We start from the raw sequence: 19,928 nt of genomic DNA, 5'->3' as shown, positions 1-19,928 counted from the left end.
TGTATTCCGATGGTGCGACCGAATAAGAGACTGGCAACCTGTTATCACCTATTCACAGTTTCCATCACTCCATAATGAGGGCCACACAAGGCTGTATCAACACTCTTGAAATAAGCACGTATCAACAGCTTACTCGCCTAAACGCCAAACAACCCGGCTCTCACGCCCGCCACTAAACAGCCAGCACACTCTCCACGCGATGAGAGAGGGAGTGATTTTCCCTATTAGTGAGCGGTGCCCTCGTCTCGATCACCGCATCCAACGAGATGCTCGTTTATTCCTCCACACACCGAACAACCGATGATAATGTCGAGATGACTGTGTAGCGATGCAACAGTGTGTGCGAAGATATGGTGTGATGATCCCACCTCGGCGCCTACATCCAACACAGATGCACTCAAGCTCACAGTTCATATACAGGGATATGTGTTAGCACGCTCCAGATGCTTTCATATTCTGTGTTATCTCACTCTCCCCTCGTTTAATAAGACAAGTACTGTTGAGGGGGGAGGGTCGTGATGCTCTAATCGTCATAACAATATTGCATCAATTGGAGGGCTGGCCTTGCTGCTTTTTGGACGTCATCAAGCTCTCTATCATGGAAAAATCAATAGTATATCATAGCTGCATGACCCATCAAGTAGAAGGACAAATGAAAAAGAGAGCTAATATTTGGTCGGAAGATTTATCCTCCATATTGGCCAACAGATGCAGGCAGACAACTTGCTAGAACTCATTAAGAGACAGTCTATTATGATCAATGTGATGCAGGGACAACTTTTGTTTTCTTTCATCAATGTCAAAGATTTTGGTGATATATCTTTAGTAAAATTATATCTTAAATAAAAGGGGGTATTTTAGGTGCCAAAATATCTGATGGGTTTGTTTAGAGGAGTTAGTGAATGTGAACCTAATTTATGTGCAAAATGTTTTTTTTTATACCACAGAATTCCTCGTATTGAGTGAATTTATTTTGAAAATGTAATTCCTTTGATTTAAATAATTTTGCCACCCTTTTTTTCTTCCTTTATTTCTTACTTCAAATTTCCCTTTCCCTTCTCTCTTCCTATTCCTCCTCCATCTTTTCCCCATTCCTTCATTCATTTTATTCTTCTTTTTATTTTATTTCTCCTTCTCTTCATCCTCCTCCTTCTTTTGTTTCTTTCTTCTTCTTCTTCTTGTTTTTTCTCCTCCTCTTTCTCATTATTTGGATTTGATAAGCATATCATTATAACTCATTTGAAATCAATAAAATTATTTTTGTGATGATGATCAATGTATGAACATCATCTCTTCATCTGAACAGAATGATAGTATGTATTAACATTGTCAGTTAACCTAGCAGCCTGGCTGTAAAAAAGACAAACTCCCAGTCTCTTGTCGAGAAATCCTGAATCCTCATACTCTTGCTTAGCATTTGAGACACACGCGGCAGCATTTTGATGACGTTCACCGTCACTAATCATCTAGAAACTTATCGGGCACCCACGTATTGACCTCAATCACAATCCCAGAAGAATGGTGATTCCCTAGGATATCTCAAAAGAAATGTTCAACCACTCTTTCGTGGGAGATAAGTTGATGATTGCCTTGGTTATTTGAGAATAAAGGGTAATTAGTTTGCCAAAGAGGCATCATTGATTTGGAAAAGGATCTTTACCTTTCTACAACTCTGTGAGGTATTTCCTTTCAGTATTCTCCTTTCCTCTCTTTACCTAGTGCTACCTAACTCTCTTCATTTATCTCTTTCAGTATCTACCTGTATCTACCCTCTCTTAATTCATAATCTTTTCATTTTCCCTCATAGTCTTCCTTCCTTTCTCTCCAAATGTCGAAACTGGGCCTATGTGTATGTGACATGGCCTGGAAAAAAATGCCCCCTCCCCCCAAAAAAACCCCTCCATAAATATGCAATTTGTTGCATCTGAATTTATGTCATCATGAGCATGAATTAGATTTCGTGTCTGTATAGTCCAGAGACATTTGACCAAACAACCTTATTTACATTAATTTCATTTACATATACTAGTAGTATAAAGTTTCTCTGTCTTCTTTTCTCTCTCTCTCTATTCATCTATCTTTCTGTCTCTTGAACCTTATACTGTACATGTAAGCATGCATGTATATCTATTCCCCCTCGCTCTCTCTCTCTCACACCCACTTTCTCTCACTTTTATTGTTGTTTTTGTCATACTCTTTCTTTCTCCCTCTCATACAAGTAAATCTGTCTGACCTCCCCCTAAGTATGTATGTATGTATGTGTGTATGCGTGGGTGTATGTATGTATGTATGTATGTATGTATGTATGTATGTATGTATGTTTGTGTGTGTGTCTATCTATCTATCTATCTATCTCTCTCTCTCTATTTATCTGTTTATTTATTTTCAACTTCTCTCTCTCTCTCTCTCCCCACTCAACACCAGTCCACAAGTTTCCCAAGGGACTACACTGCAATGACATGGAGTCTGCCCGTAATTAAGAATCTGCGTAATGCAATTAAAAACAGTGTCAACGCACCGTGTTAGCCCATGTGCCGGCAACACGTGCTAGGATCTAATTTGCAACAAAATCGTTGAAGTATGGCTGATGTAATATTATGGTCCATTGGACAGACACCTTGGAAAGGGAAGGAATTCAAAACATACACAAGATCTCGCCAATTACTTTTCGGGCAAAAACAGGCAAATGTTATGATTACAAACACTGTTAAGGCCGGTAATTTCAGAGCCTCGGTGTTGCTAAATGTCAAACGATGTCTAGAAATCTAACAGTCAATTGGGGCTTAAATCAATCAATTTCCCTATTATTAAAATTTATGTTATATACACAACTTTGCATTAACAAAACTGATCATTCGCGAATACCTTGCGATGTAAATACGTGTAATGTTGGAAGTGGCAAATCTCCAATACAGTTTTTTTTTCACATTAAAACAAATTGCTGGATAAAAAAATATTTTTCTCTAAACATACCAAAAGAAAGAACATCCTGGAGTATTCAATAACATTTACAAATCAGACTAAATAAAAATTTGGTTATCTTAACTCTAAACTACAATATTAAAATAAAAAAAAATAGTAAAGCCAGAAATTCATGAAAGATACAGCAAAGCAATGGAATTCCCAGACCCGGCTGGTTGATGTCCAATATACATGCCACTGATATCAACCTGTCTGCTACATTACTTAATTGATAGTGCCGCTTTAATTAGAGCATTGTTCCAATTCCTGAGCTGTTACAGCAATCAGTATTTTATCAGACCGTGTCAACTCCTGGTCATCTTTGTGCAGTTTTACAAGGAATTACAAGACATGCTCTAATAGTCCGGGTGTATTTAACAAGCTATCCAACTGCAACGAATGCTACAAGGCTAATGGGTCAATTACTTTTCAACAATTAATTGTTGAATAATTCCACTGATTTTCAATTAGGATGTGGGTGGTTTTTTTTTTTAGAATGGAATTTCATTACATACAATATGAATGTGAATTTTGTTTTAATTTGTTAAAAGTTCCCATTATCACTCATGAATAAAAGGTGATGGTGATGATGATGATAATAATAATGGTGATGGTACAGGTGATAATGATAGTGATGATGATGGTGATAATAGGTGGTTTCAAACTGCCTCGATCACAAGAATCCCCGTTAAATTACGAGAACTTTTTAAGGCTAAAAAATACCCGTTAATTATTCCTGCATTCACACCGCCCCGAAACACATCCTTCGGGATAAGTTCCCGAAGTTACGAGCATGCGCAGTGTGGTCTGATAAGCAGGCAAGGCGGGAGATTCAAAATCACTAGCCCAGCAGCCACCCACGCCGCCGCGCCCAACGACACGCTGGGATAAAAGTTCCCGTAATTTGCTTTCACATCGCCAAAATACCTGCGACCTTGGAAAAATCCCCACGAAAGTTCTCGTAATTTCGCCAAGTACCTGCTATTTAGCAGGTATTTTCTTTCGGGGATATTACGCGTAGTTTGCTTTCACATTACCAAAATACCTGGTATTTTCTGATCGGGGTAAATTTCCCGATCAGAGAATACCTGGAACTGGCGAACTTCGAGGCGGTCTGAAACCACCTAATGAATATTGTGGTGATGATGATGGTGATGGTGATAAAAATAGTGGTGACAGTGGTGATGATGATAATTAATGATTGTGGTGGTGGTGGTGGTGGTGATGATAATGATGATTGTGATGATAATAGTGGTTATTGTGATAGTAGTAGTAGTGCTGGTGATGGTGATGGTGATGGTGATGATGATGATGATGATGGTGATGATGATGCTGTTGGTGATGCTAGTACTGATGGCGACAATGATGGTAATAATTATGATGATGATAATGGTGATGATGTTGATGATGGTGATGATGGTGATGATAGTGGTGATAATGATAGTGGTGATGGTGATGGTGGTAGTGATGATGACAATTAATGGTTGTGGTGGTGGTGGTGGTGATGGTGATGATGATGATGATGATGACGGTGATGATGATGGTGGTGATAATGATGATGATGGGAAGGTGAGAATGAAACTTAAGACGGTGGCATATTTATGTTTGGGTATGTTAAAATCGGGTATCTACAAAAATGTGTGTAACTTTCAGCAACACATTCAATGTGTTTAATTTCCTCTACTTATGAGCTATATAGGTTCATAACCACATAGGTTTATAACCACATCCAAAGTAAATATCTATATCTTCAATTCCATTTAAAAATCTACCCAAATAAATCTTTTGTACTCGGCAATCACACACCTAATGCACCTGTTCACTCACTTTCAAAAGTCACCCAAGTTATGAGATATTCATTCAAGCAATCCGGGAGGAATTCCCATTATGTGGGTGTCAGTGATACAGTACATTCCAATCAGATAGTTTGGAGGATGATCATCATTTTCAAAAGACCTTCAACTCCACTTTGCCCTAGTTCATCCACCCACAGAAAGACAAAGCTATCATTATCATTTCATAAATGAAGGTTTTTAAAGGACTAGCCCTCTTTATTCCTTAAAAAAATATTTTGTTGACATTTAGAGAAGCTATTACTATACTATCGGGGCTTTAGTCTATATATGTCTGAATCACACCTTTTGATGGAGAAAATAGGTTGTAGAGACAGTAGGGAATCTCAAACCTACTTCTACAAATTAAGGTACTGCTATCACATGCATTTTGTGTGGAAGAGTTCAGAGGACATGTCGTTACTGGGATACATTGAAGATTTTATCTTACTCCTAAATGGATTTTGAGAGAGGAGAATCCTGCTTCCTTTCAACAATTTATTTTATTGCTTATACATGTAACTCCTAGACGGGAAGAACATCATTTATCAAAAAGAAACAAAATCATTTGGTTGTATGAACTGAAAATAGTATTCAGTCAAACTACAGAACAGGAATTTTCTAATGGAATCCATGAAGTTTGCAGACATGATATGCATCAGTCACGAACATAAAAAAATGACAAGCAGATTTATGATGTATATTTCAGTTTTGTTTTGTGTTCAAATTTTGTACAGGATCAAGTAATTGACAAATTTTGAGATTTCCTTTAATTTCTGAATATAAAACATAAATTACATTAAAATTGCTTCGGAATTTCCCATAAAGGGGAGCATTATTTTGTGTATGATGTACATTTTAGCATCACATTTTTAACACTATGAAGAAATCAGAGGATAGGTCAGACAACTTGTCAGAAGTCTTTACCGAAAGGGTATAGCGTTCATTCCAAAGTTGAAGGTGGTCATTTCATTATTGTGTGGAATTTACAGAGAAGCAATGCAAATGTCATGGATAAAGGTAAAGATAAAGGTGCTATGCAACTTTTCATAGTGTCTTTCCTGCATCCCCCATTATTTACAGGCTATACACTGCAAAACTATCTGGTGTTGATTTATCACTAGCCCGGAATCTATATGAAGTATTGAAACAACTTTAGAATCAAATCCATGCTATTCAAAAACTAATTAGTGTTGTATAAACACCTATCTGGTGTTAGACCAAAATGAAACTGGTGTTGTTTTTGACACTTCTCTGGTGTGGACATGTATAGATTCCAGGCTGGTGTTAAATCAACCCCAGAATTTTTGCAGTGTAGTTACTGTGATAATTTGTAATGAAAAGCTGCTTGTAAGATTTCTGCGTAACCCATTTCCTTCTAGTAGGACAATATTTTATCAAATATGCACAAAAAATGGTGAAGGATAAAAACGACTGATTTTATTCTTTTTTATTTCAAATTTGTATAACAGGTTTTGTTTGTGTTTGTCAGGTGTAAACACATTAATACAAAGATTATAATTTTTATATGAATTGGAAAAATGGATTAAACCCAAGTATTTAAGGAATAAAATTCCCCTAAACTGCAGACGTCATCACATAAGGTCCCCTGACCACTGCCCCATACAATGCAAAGACATACAATGCTAATTTGAAAAGGTCAAGGTATAAGCGCTCCCTTTTAACAAATGACCGATGTACCTATATAATCAAAAACATACAATGGTAACCTCGGGCCCCATTTCACAAAACGTATTCTAAAAATGAACTTGCAATAAGAATTTAAAAGAACCAAAATCCATCAATATGATTGGCTGATCGTAAACCTGTTAGGCCTGCAGAAATTGCACATTTGTTTTTATACCGAGTCTTTATGTAACGGGGCACTGAAAAGTTCACAATCGTATTTGACATGAGCTAAGGGCACGAATTCCCACTGCATGCTAAACTATAAAGCCAACACTGTCCTGTCCACCTGTTTGAAAATCTGGGTCATGTATAGATTAGGGCTCCCTCTGGGGTTCATCTACATTCAATCTCATTAGCAGCGACACTCGATGCGTGGAGGGCGATGAGATGACGTGACGATGGACAGGGGGACGGGGATGCTAACGGACGATTCATTAGCGCAGAGGTGTACATAGGTAATGACAGGTTGTTAGCATTGTCATTCATGCAAACACACAGTTCATGATAACTGGCTAATGCAATGCATCTTGGCCTATTAAGAAATTAATAGATTGTTGTGACGTCATTTGCGGTATTAGCTAAACTAGGTTAAGCAAGTATGAGCCCCATCCTCATCTTAAAGACAATGACAAATGACACCACATATACCTTGGTTCAACTGCAGCTTATAAAGGAAACATAACCATCATACATACCTGTTTTATGCTAGATTTGGAAGTCTCTATATATATATATCAAATCTGTACAGGTGATCATTATCCAGTGAATAAACTAATTTAAAGTTCATACATTTTTCAATAAAATAATTAAAATATTTTTTTCTACTTTTACCATATTCATATGCATGGAAAGGCATTCCGCTCATGTTTTTTTGACAAACCATAGTTAACCCACCATACGGCAGATTGACCACAGTCTTCCCAGCATGCAATTTCACAGCATTTTGTAAAAGTAATTGAGTTCTTTGTTTATATTTTTGCGAGTGAGAATTCTCAACAAAGGTTTAGTAAAAAAAAAGGATTGGTTTTATAGATGTTATCCTATTGCTCTCGAGTTTATTTTTATCTTGATAGAAGACAAAGTCCACTGCATCTTACTTTAAAATTTTACTTGTTACTGACGAAATAGAACTTAAAAGCAAAAAATAACATTATTCGATGTGAGATCCTAGAAAATTTTAAATCACATTGAAGTAGACTCAGGTAAAGAGTGTATGAGATGCTAATTATGGAAACTTTTCAACAATGCAGAATAATACAACTTGTACAATTAATCAAATGCAACAAAAAAAATACAAAATAATAATAATACGCTTTTATATAGCGCTTAATACATCGGAACAACGTGTCTAATCGCTTTACAGATATATTATTACCCCGGTCATCGGATTCAATCAGTCATTCCCCCACACAATGTGTGCACATCCTCCACTCCCTGGGGAGTATTCCAGTCAGTCGCCTGTGAGGCGCACACAGTACTGGACAAGCTACAATGACTTTCACATCCTACCGGGTACCCATTTAGCACCGGGGTCGAGAGTGGCAAAGTGTGGATTAACGCCTTGCCAAAGGACGCCAGACCGCGGTGGGATTCCAACACATGACCCTCTGTTTACAAGGCGAGAGTCAGAACTACTACACCACGGCTCCTCCAAAAACTAAGAATTAAAGGATATCATGCAGTTCTCGCTCCTCTTTCTCCCACTTTCTATCATATGTTCTTTACAATGCTGATTCTCTGCAGATCTTCCTTATTTAATCTTGAGTGTCTGATTTTTATGACTTTCCCTCTCTTTCTCTCTCTTCCCCTCTTTCTTTCTCTGTCTCTCTCATCTTCAATGATTATTACTCTATCCATCCATTTCCCCATCTTTTGTACACTCATCCCTTTTTCACTCCTAAATCTCTTGCAGCCCGCATCTTGCTCTCCCTTCCCCTTCCATACTCTCATCAAAGTAAGTTAATACATCCATAAATGCAACATATTTACAGTCCACCAACTCCACACCACTTATTCCATCTCATTAAATCGGCATCTAAGCAGATACGCAACGCATCTCTGCTGATCATTCCTCAGCCTCACTCACTCATCACACATACACACACACAAAATGGTTGAGTTGCCAAAAGATCACACCACGCATCCTCGTATTCACACATGCTAATATCGCTGCACGGAATAACAGGTCGGCCGAGGCCATGGACGGAAAATCTGCAGCTCCTCATGGCCAGACTAGCACCTAGAGGAATCGATAGCAACGGGAAAGTATCTCTTTTCGTTAAGTGTCGCCAAAAAGTGCGCATAAAACGTCTGGCGTGGTCTGCAGCTTGGCAGGTGGGGTGTAGCTGTAAATTGAGGTCTTATTAGCACATCTTTCATGGGTTTGGTGTACCTTTACGCTCGTACCATGCATGGTGTTTACATGCAGGTGGTGTTGAAGAACACTTTAAAATAAAAACACCTTAATACAATTCTGATCAAGTCTTTAAGGCTTCGAAGGTCCCAAACAAACACATGTGAACAATCACATAATTGAGGGTGTGTGTGTCACTGGGGTAAGGGGTATCTAAAATTCTCTCAAAATCTACAAATATCTTCCACATCCTAATCAATATTCAGGAATCCATTCAAGAATCAAGTGTAGGATGTCATTATCTGTCACATAATTGCTATTTGGAGAGAATTTCTGCATGAAAAGGAACTTTGAGGATCAATATTGGAATCAAGGATTGAAGGCATGATTTATGGTATATGTAGTACAGTCCCATGTACTGCTTTTGAGTGTCTGATGATCAACTCATAACAGAGTTTTAGCTGACACACTGCTGGCTTGGAAGGACTTCAGCCTATCTATGAGATGAAGCACAAGTCATTGTTCATCTAGAGAAAAACCAGATCGAGATACCAGGTTTTTATGTGCCAATTTTTCTGTAGCTTTCAGGGCATTTTGATGTGAGAAACAAAGCCCTTCTGTACTTGTTGAAAATAGCTGCTGAGTGACACTTATCTTAACTTCATTCATGTATTGATTGCTATTGGTGGCTGAAAACTGAAGGCTACATCTACATGTTATTCTGTTTAGTCTTCTGTATTGGACTCTTGCCCTTCTCTTGCCCATCATATTGATGATCACAATTTCATATCTACGATGCATGAAGCATTATTAGCGGGTTTGTCAGTATGTTAATGCTTTATGGCTTGTGGTAAATAATTAAATTAAATTTCTCGATACGAACAAGCCTACTGTTCAACCAGCTATTTTTGACTTTGTAATGATAATCTGATATTGGTCATGCCCAGGAAGCCCAAATTTCCATGTGGCCTATGTCACAAGGCAGTGACTTGGAAGTCAAAGGGTGTACAATGTGAAGTACCATGTGAACTGTGGTTCCACTCTGAGTGTATAGGACTTAACTCCACGGAGTACAATACTTTTGGAAACAGCTCAGTGGTCTGGATATGTAATCATTGCGGTATCCACAACATAAGCGGATCCAACCTCTCTGTCTCAGGACTGGCTGATATCAGTGAAGAAAATGCCTACAGCTCCCTGGATCATGATGGTATTGAATCGTCTACCTCTTTATCACTGGACGAAAGCTTTGACTTGCCACGTCGTGCCTCATCTCCAACCAGACCCAATATGGCACCACTTCGAAAGGCTACAAAAGCAAAGGGACGCCAGCTACGAATACTTAATGTCAACTGTCAAAGCCTTCGGGCCAAGAAACTGTCATTTCAAGTCTTCATCGCAAAACATGACCCAGATGTCATCCTAGGTACAGAGTCGTGGCTTTCAAATAACATTCTAAATAATGAAATTTTCCAAACTGAAATATATGACATCTATCGGAGGGACAGACCAGGCGATGCCCATGGAGGTGTTTTTATCGCAGCCAAGAAAGATTTGATTTCTAGCAGAGTCGAAGAACTGGAGACAAACTGCGAGATTGTATGGTGCAAGCTTGAGATGGCTGGATCCAGGACGCTTCATATTGCATCATACTACAAACCACACGAAGGTGATGAAACCAGCCTGTGTGCGCTTGAACAATCACTGTCAAGATTGAATTCAAGTCAGCTTGTTGTCATCGGGGGCGACTTTAACCTTCCAGGCTGGGACTGGACAAGCCAGACAGTGAAAGCGTGCAGCCATCCTGCTCTTCATCATAAGTTTGGGGAAATGTTGGATGATCATGGCCTTACCCAACTCGTAGAAGAACCTACAAGACGGCATCACACTCTGGACTTGTTCCTCACCAACAATCCCACCCTTGCCTTCAACGTGTGTGTTCTTCCTGGCATATCGGATCATGACTGTCCTCTGCTCACCTTTGACATGAAACCATCAAGAAGACATCAAATGCCTAGAAAGGTTCCAGTCTACAGCAAAGCAGACTGGGAAGGGTTCAAGGACAGCATGTCAAAAGTAGCTGATGAAATATCATCCAAGCTCGAGGGAGCCTCCACTAGTGAATTGTGGGACATATTTCAAGCAGGAATCAAGAATGGTATAGAGGCACACATTCCTCATGCAATGTTGAAGCCCAGAGCCAACCTACCTTGGGTGACTGCAAGAATTAGAAAGCTCATCAAGAAAAGGAGTAGGGTTGTCAAGAAATGTAAAAACATCTTGAAATCCAGAGGACTTCTTCCATATAACCTTGAAGAGTATAGTAACAGTCTTAAGAAGATCATCCAGTCAGAGATCAGGAAAGAATACTGGAAATATCTTGAGTCTATCTTTGATGGATCTGATGATGAAGACAATCAATTCATGGCCATGAAACGATTTTGGAGCTTCATTAAGTTCAACCGAAGTGACAGTGGAGGAATTTCCCATCTTAAATCAGCTGGAAAGAAGCTTACTGACCCCACTGATAAGGCCAATGCACTCAACCATCAATTCCAATCAGTATTCACTGAAGTGACTCCAGTGCCTCCTGACTTGCTTCCCCCTTCTTCGCCTTATGAAACCATGCCAGATGTCATCATCACAACGAATGGTATCAAGAAACTGCTTGACAACCTGAAGCCAAGGAAAGCACCCGGTCCTGATGGCATCACTCCTCGAGTACTCAAGGAGCTATCAGGTGTTATCGCACCGTCCCTGAGGGATATCTTCAGGAAGTCCTATAGCACCGGGGAGATACCAGAGGACTGGAGAAATGCCAACGTAGTGCCTGTCTACAAGAAGGGAGATAGAGCGGAACCAAGCAACTACAGACCCATCTCACTAACTTGCATCGCATGTAAGTTGATGGAGCATATCCTTGCAAGTAACATCATGAAGCATGGAAACCACCAGGATATTTTGTACCCTCTTCAGCATGGCTTTAGACAACACAGGTCATGTGAGCTACAATTGTTAGGACTGGTAAGCGATCTGACCAACAACCTTCAAGGTGGAAAGCAGACAGACATCTTAGTGCTGGACTTTAGCAAGGCTTTTGACAAGGTCGGTCACCAGCGCCTTCTCCGGAAACTTGAGTTCTATGGAGTTAGAGGACATAACAACCGCTGGATTGCTAACTTTCTTCATAACAGGAAACAGCAGGTGCTCCTGGATGGTCATAGTTCATCTCAAGTCGACGTAACTTCAGGCGTGCCACAGGGCTCTGTCCTCGGCCCCTGTCTCTTTCTCTACTACATCAATGACCTGCCTGATCAACTCAAGTCAAGAGTTCGACTGTTTGCTGATGATGCTATCATCTACCTCACAGTTCAGTCAGATGCTGATGCTGACCAGTTACAACAAGACCTCAACAGACTATGTGAGTGGACCAGTAAGTGGATGATGGAATTGAACACCAATAAGTGTGAAGTCATCACAGTCACCAGGAAGCGAAACAGAATTGTACACCAGTATAAACTCAAAGATGCTATCCTTACTCCTGTAGAAGCAACAAAATATCTTGGTGTCACTATCACATCAGACCTGAAGTGGAACAGTCACATCAGCAATGTTTGTCAAAAGGCTAACAACACCCTTGCCTTCCTACGAAGAAACCTGCGAGTAAACTCTCCCAAGTTGAAAGCTACAGCATACCAATCACTCGTCAGACCTTTGGTGGAATATGCATCTACTGTCTGGGATCCATCAACCTCCAAGAACATCTACAAGCTTGAAATGATCCAACGCAGAGCAGCTAGATTCACACTGAACCGATATCACAACACATCAAGTGTGTCATCGATGCTGCAGGAGCTAGGATGGACATCCCTTCAACAACGACGGGAAATCTCTCGCCTTGTGATGTTCTACAAGATCCACAACGAGCTTGTCCCATTCAACTCTGATGCATACATCACCAAATGTACCAGATCAACAAGAGCTGTTCACACTCAAGGATATCTGATGCCTCAATCAAGGACCCAACAACATCAATGCTCCTTCTTCCCCAGAACCATCAAGATGTGGAACACTCTCCCAGTAAATGTTGTGACAGCACCATCAACCGAAGCCTTTCGTCTGCAACTGACGAAAGGCAACAACAGCTAGATCAATACCTGTTTTTACTTGCACCATGTATATATTTGGCACATGCACTTTATCCTTGTGACACACACCTCACCACGTTCTGCAAGAATCTTCAGGATTGAAGGAAGCAGACTACACAGAAGAAGAAGAAGAAGAATCAGGAAAAAAACTTTCTTCCACCACTGAATAAATCTTTTCCCTCCTGAAATAATCGGCAGAATGCATAAAAAGAACAATTTCTTGTAAGTATTCACTCCAAGCAGAAGCCACATAGAATTGAAATGATCATCATCTTGATGTAATTCTTTATCTTACATTTGTCCACACCCCTGCTAGATATAGACCCTATTCATCTTGAAAATGTTACTGTATTGATCTCTTCCGTCGATGAAACACTTCTTTAAACAATAATTTCATTGTCATACACACTGAAAATGCCTTTATGAACCCTATGAACCTTAGAAAATTTGAGCAGTTCATTTTCATTTCGGGTTTGACAAACACAAACTAGTTCTAATGTCTGAAGTTGGAATCCAACGGTCGATCCCCATGTACAAACAATTTAATCAATGAATTCCATTACAGTACATCTTGGTTGTATAACAATTTTTTCTTTCATTTTCTGGACCACAAATCCTTTCATATTTTGATATACAAACATTCAAGATTATCGTTCCGTAATCATAAACCTTCGAACTCAAGAGAAGCCTTGAAATAACGTCAGGAATACTAATCTTCGGAAGAAAAAAAAACAAGTCTAGTGGTGCTTAGGTAGGAGAGCTTTTTATGCTACCTTGTACAATCCTGAGGCAATGTTTGTCAGATCCTTTCAAACACAAACAAAAGAATTGCCTTATTTTTAAAGGTCAGTTGCAGTAATACGGCCACTGGAAAGGTCTTTTCATACTTTAAGCTTATCATGTTAAAGCCGATAGAGAGCAAGAAGGGAATTAATGTTATGTAAATTAATTGATGGACTTTATTCCGAAGGAGGCAATTCCTTGAATGGAAGTTTCTAGTAGGGTAAATGATTTAAAGCCTTCTGACATTTATAAAGTTCTTGTCTTTATTGTATTATAGGTTAATATACCTATTAAAACTGTTTATCGTTTGGTTAAGCCGATTATTTTCATTTACAGTACGATAAATCATTAGTATTTTTTGTACAATACACATGATATAGTTCCGGGTGGGTGTTTCATAAAGCTGTTCTTAACTCTTAACATGCCACGCTCACTACTAACCCAACGCCACAGTGCTAATCCGATTCTAATCCCCTGTGCCAGCCACAAAACCCCTCTGTGCCACATTGATTTTGGGATCGCGAGTCTTATTCAATCCTTTCAATAGTCATGATTACAATTGCTTGTAACTCTCTAACGATTAGTTTATCCACAAAATATTGTGTAGTAAAGTTGTAGGAAATTTCATACCCCTTATAATGGTGTCCTCATTATATGGATTGGTTATTATCTTTACCGCTAAAATATGAGTTTATCAAGTAGTTCCATTTTGTGGAGTGTTTTGTATGGATCAAAAAACCTAGGTCTCTTCCCTCTCAGAGGCGGAGCCATATCTTGTAAAAAATGTAGAAATACTTGAAAAAGTCGAATGTAAACCGCGTGAGTAAGTTGATCTGTCAGAAAGCAGAGTTCGCACTGCACACAATAGTGCTAATCACGGCGTGCATGCGATGCGCAATACAATGCAAAACGGCGTAACAATGATTGTAATTCCGAATGTGCGCAGTCATGCACGAAGCAGGCGAGGGTAGGAAACAATGCAAGCACAAAGCAATCAATAGTAGGCGTGCGAGCACGAGTGTGGCATGTTATAGTAGGATACAGAGCGTGCACGAAGCAGTCAATGAGTTAAGGTACAAATGACTTTACGTACGACTGGTGATCCTTTCTTGTGCTATGTGATATCCCTATGTAATTGATTTATAACCCAAGAACATGTTCCAGTTATGCGTAACTTTACGAACAGCTTTATGAAACACCCATCTGGACTCAAAGATTCTTATTAAAGTCATCAATTGGCAGCTGATGAAGTCCACAACGTTTGGTTTTATCTACATATTCAACCCATTCCCTACTGAACATGGTGGTTCCTGTACAAAGCCTATGGGAATAAGATCATTCAGGGGCTGGTAACACATAGCTTAGCAATGATTGTAGAGCATTTTCCTACGATTGATCCCATTGACTACAATGTACAATCCATCGTGAAAATTAAGCGTACGATCAATTGCTAACCTTTGTTTACAGACCCCAGGGCTCCGTAACACAAAGATTAGCGATTAATCGCTAATTGAACTGACCAATCAAGATCATCGTTGCATGCGCATTTTGCAGAGTAGACTGACTATGAACCAATCATAATCGGCCTTTGAAATTAGCGATCAATCGCTAACCTTTGTGTTACGGGACCCAGGTATGTCAATGGATTAAATAGAAAGTACAAATCTTGGCTTCAATCACCTTTACATAGTCCATTGTGAACTTTGTGATGATCCATTGTGTGTGTTTTGGTTGTTGGTTTTTTTTGTATCAGAGGAAAAATTTTCATTTACCTTCATCTATCATTTAGCTCAACCTACACTAGAGGAACTAACCTAATACTATAGGGGTTAGGGTTATATAGGGTTCGAAGCAGATTCTAATAATTCCGTCTAGTGTAGAATCAGTACATTTTCATTTGATGTGCACTACTCCAAATTTGGTCTAATAATAACTTGGTCTATTCATTTGTTTGAATAATGATACATAGCTTTGGGTGTATTTTCTCATTTTAATTCAGTATCTTAATAAGATATGAAAACAGTGAACCACATAATTATTATCTACTTCCTGCCATTGGCTTTACTACCAGTTAGTCTAGTTCTGATATAATCTCACACCACTTTGGACAAATACATCAACTTGGTCCAACTGTGATTTGGTATAATACCAACTTGGTCTGATTTTAGACCTTCTAATAAGAATAAGAATTGATCACAAATTTTCATTGTAGTTGATATCTTGGTAAGATGTGAAAACAGCAATGAAATGAATTCCTGAATCAACTTACAAACAATAGTAAAGTGCATCAAATGCACTATGTAATACCAACTTGGTCTAATTGTTATGGTCCCAGTGAGTTATAGCCGCTGTCAATTCTTCTAACACCAACTTGGTTTAATTGCCATGGTTTCTAATGAGGAAGTAAAACTTTCCGTTGTAATTGCTATCTTGGTGAGATATGGAAACATCAATGCAGTGAATTCCTGGACCAACTTACAATGGTGAAATGAATCAGATCCAATGAATTTAGTCTAATAACCAGTTTTTGTCTAATTGATATTGTTACTAACGATGAAATGAATTAATTACAATTTATTTTTTGTAGTTGCTATCTTGGTAAGATGTGGAAACAGCAATGAAGTCGATTCCTGGATCAACTTACAATGAGTTAAGTGTGCCAGATTATACAGTGCATCAGATCTACTAAAACTTGGTCCAATACCAAGTTGGCCAAATTGTTTGCTTTCTAACAATACAGCGATTTGATTGTAACTTTCTATTGTAATTGCTATCTTAGTAAGATATTAAGACAGCAAGAAAATAAATTGTTGGATAAAGTTTAAAAATGGTTAAGTATGAGATCACTTTGGTCTAATTGAAATTCTTTCTCACATAATTTTCAGCTAATCGTCAATTTGCCTAATGAAAAATGGTTTCATTGTAACCATTCATTCATAGTTACAATCTTAGTATGATTTTTTTAAACAGTTAGTCATAAGTCAACATCTAATTTACTATTTCTTTCTTAATTATTTCAATAGCTTATAAAATTTTATCTTTATGTAACAGGTAAAAATCAGTGTTTTAAAACTAATACTACTTGCTGTCCCTAGCATACCACACCTTAAGGTATTAAAATTACACCCTTAAGTTTTAATGTAACACCAAGGGTGTTACGCCAAGGGTGTTACAGACTTGGTGTTACAGCCAAATATGATGCCTTAACACCCATAGGTGTTGAAATAACACTTTTTTTTGGAAACCAAACCTTTACAATGCATTTTTAGAATTCCTTTTTATTTTTATGCTTTAAATCTTTTTAATACCTTGCAAGGCCATCACTATGTGAATGATAAACAAATCTGATTTCCTTAATAGTAAAAATTGCAATCTCTTTAACTTAAATACTACATATTTGCACCTGAGACGCACAGACTGCAATTAATTAGTAATATGATTGCAATATTTTCTTCTAGCATAAAAGCCTGAGGCAAATATTAAGTAACAATTGTTACCATAGTATGACTTTTTACATTGACCTAATGTGGAAGTGAATATAATAATGTATCTAGCTGTGCAGTGTAAATCATACTTTGATGTGATGTTAAACTATATAACCATTCTATCAGATCTTAATTACATGCGAAAAATCAACTATGAGGGTATGTTGAAAAGAAAATTGGTTGTTCTACAATGTTAAAAAAAACTAAGATTTGTCCCTAAAGCACCTAATTCAGATGAAAAAAATGTTTGTTTTCTAAGAAATCAGAAGAGGAATCAATAATCAAATAAAGAGCAATGCAACACTGTCTCCTTGAGATGCCATTTCTCCTAAAAAAAATACAACCCACAATCCACCAATCACTCAGAATATATAAAAAGTTGGAAGCTCTTTATGTGAAGCATCCCCCTCTCTCTTTTAGATGCCTATTCTTGTCAACAAATAATACCCATAACCCTTCATGTGAGACGTTGCTTGCCTTTGTGATTACGCAGCTTAATTTTCTTTCCAGTTGAGCTGAGTACCATCCTTCCTCTCCCCTTACAAAAATTATCCACAACCCTCCATTCACTCAGAAACTTAATTCTTAAAAGTTGTTTCCTTCTGTGATTAGAGACAGCAGAATATTTCATTCCCAATTGAGTTGAGCTCTACCCACAATCCCTTGCAAGAGACACCTGTGCCCTTCAATATTTTCTCAACCCATCTAGGGAGGTCCGCTTGTGTTTACACAACGTCATCCACCCATCTCGCCTCTTTCGCATGCTACATTAATAATATATCTAACGGTAAGTTTGCCAACCGGCCGATCGGGAGAGGTGCAACGCCACGACCCTCACTCTATTTTATTAACTTGGAGTCAGTCATCCTTCAGCTGACGTACTTTCCTTTATGAAAGCAGGGTTTGCTTCTGTCTACCGAATTCAAGAAAGGTCTGAAAAGCCAAGTTTGCATACATGTATAAACATACACAGCCTTATCTATGTGAAATAGATATTATTGCTTTTTTATATTTGCTGTTGCATGGATAAACCTAAAGAACCTGATTTTTTAAGAAGAAAATGCTGATGTTGTGTAGTTTAATCTGTATTAAAGTTTTAAAGCATTGTTTAAAGATGAATGTTTTTTTTTTAAATCATTGATGTTGAATTTTAATTGTTTTCTCTCTCAAGAATACACAAGTGTAAGTTATTTAGCTATGTATACTACTTAAAACTACAGAAAAAAATGCACATAAACATATCTGCTACCAAAATATCTCGCACAAGCTTTCCAGCATCGTCAATAGCAGCTAGCTGAATAGAAATGAATTGCAGAAAAACACATTGACATTTAAACAAGGTCGTGTCTAATGACAATAGAAGCCCTCTGATTATAAATCATGCACATCCCCTTCAAAAAAGCCCTTTCCTTCCATTATAGCTTGGGTATGTTTCCATAGAATTTTTTGACAGACACTCAAATCTTATTACTTTCTTCCTGCACGGGCTCGGTTACATTCTTTACCATTGCGACTAAATAATTCAATTCCGATTTGATTCGATTTGGCAACTCTGGCATTTACAGCTTATTGGGAAAATCATGGCCGGCAATTTTTGAGCTCGCCGAGACAGGAAACGAGACCTTTGCCTGAGAACAATAAGACCTGTCTTGCCTGGGAGAACCGCAAGACAAATATGAGCCTCCAGCTTATGTGGCTCCTTTGTTATTTACTTGAAAGTTAAATCCAACAGCACACTCAAGGACTCGACTACGTTGCTATCATATTACAGCTCATATCAATAGCAATAAGGTAACCCTTACAATACTACAAAGAACGACATAACCAGTGTATAATTAGGCCTCCAGACGCACGGCAAAATTGTTATCTAGAATTTCGTACAAGGCCGTTAACTACATTATAAGCCTTAAGTGGTTGTTTAAAAGTTTGAATAACCATGCTTGATTTATTGAAGATTGAACATTAAGTATTAAATACTGTTTCTGATTTTGAACACTTGTGTAAACTGTTAAACAACTACTGTAAATTTCATATAGTAAACAATATTGTATATAAGAATAGAGTACCAAAGCGCAACGTCATCAATTTTCTCTTTTTGCATTTAAGCGCTTTTTATACAATATGTTGGTAGAGCATGATGAAGACCCCCTACAACCCAAATTTGGTGAGAATCGGTCCACGGGGGCCAGAGATATGACCTCATGAATACATAATTAGCCCCCTTGAAGTCAGTGTATTCATGATGAAGTCATATCTCGAGCCCCCAGGGACCGATTCTCACCCAATATTGGTAGTTGGGGCTTTTTGTCATGCGCTACCAAAAAAAGATATGTAGAGCATTTCTACACTTACCGTACCTTTACCAATGTCTCAGTCTCATGAAATTTGAAAGCAGCATGAACCTGGAATTAAAGAAAATAAGATAATAAATCAAGACTGGTTTTCCCTGAAGAATTTGCATTGGAATTTAATTTAAAAAACATTAAAGGGGAAATCGTTGTTTTTATAGGTGGAAAAGTAGCAAGATCCTGAAAAAAGGTAAAACAGGTATTCACCTGATTATGTAAATATCATTAAAAATTATTCCACTGCCAATTTGCAACTCTCCTCACCGCAGTGATCATGTATCATTTCTCCTTGTTTTTCACCTCATTAAAGAGTTCATAGCAAATTTGAG

At 38.2% G+C, this 19,928-nt stretch overlaps 1 long non-coding RNA gene across 2 annotated transcripts in view; it reads right to left on the bottom strand.

The window, feature by feature from the left end:
* LOC121418622 overlaps positions 1-19,653 on the bottom strand; it is an 83,069-nt gene extending 63,416 nt beyond the window's left edge. The window contains exon 1 of one of the 2 annotated variants that reach the window (XR_005970490.1): positions 19,609-19,653. This is a non-coding gene — a long non-coding RNA (uncharacterized LOC121418622). Of the gene's footprint in view, positions 1-19,603 lie in introns of both variants that reach the window. The other variant, XR_005970492.1, reaches the window with a different exon arrangement.
* Between the last annotated feature and the right edge of the window lie 275 nt (positions 19,654-19,928).

The sequence above is a fragment of the Lytechinus variegatus genome, chromosome 1 (genome assembly GCF_018143015.1).
Source record: "Lytechinus variegatus isolate NC3 chromosome 1, Lvar_3.0, whole genome shotgun sequence".
NCBI lineage: Eukaryota > Metazoa > Echinodermata > Echinoidea > Temnopleuroida > Toxopneustidae > Lytechinus > Lytechinus variegatus.
Note: the sequence above shows the minus strand (reverse complement) of the source record. Positions and strands in the feature narration are given on the sequence as shown.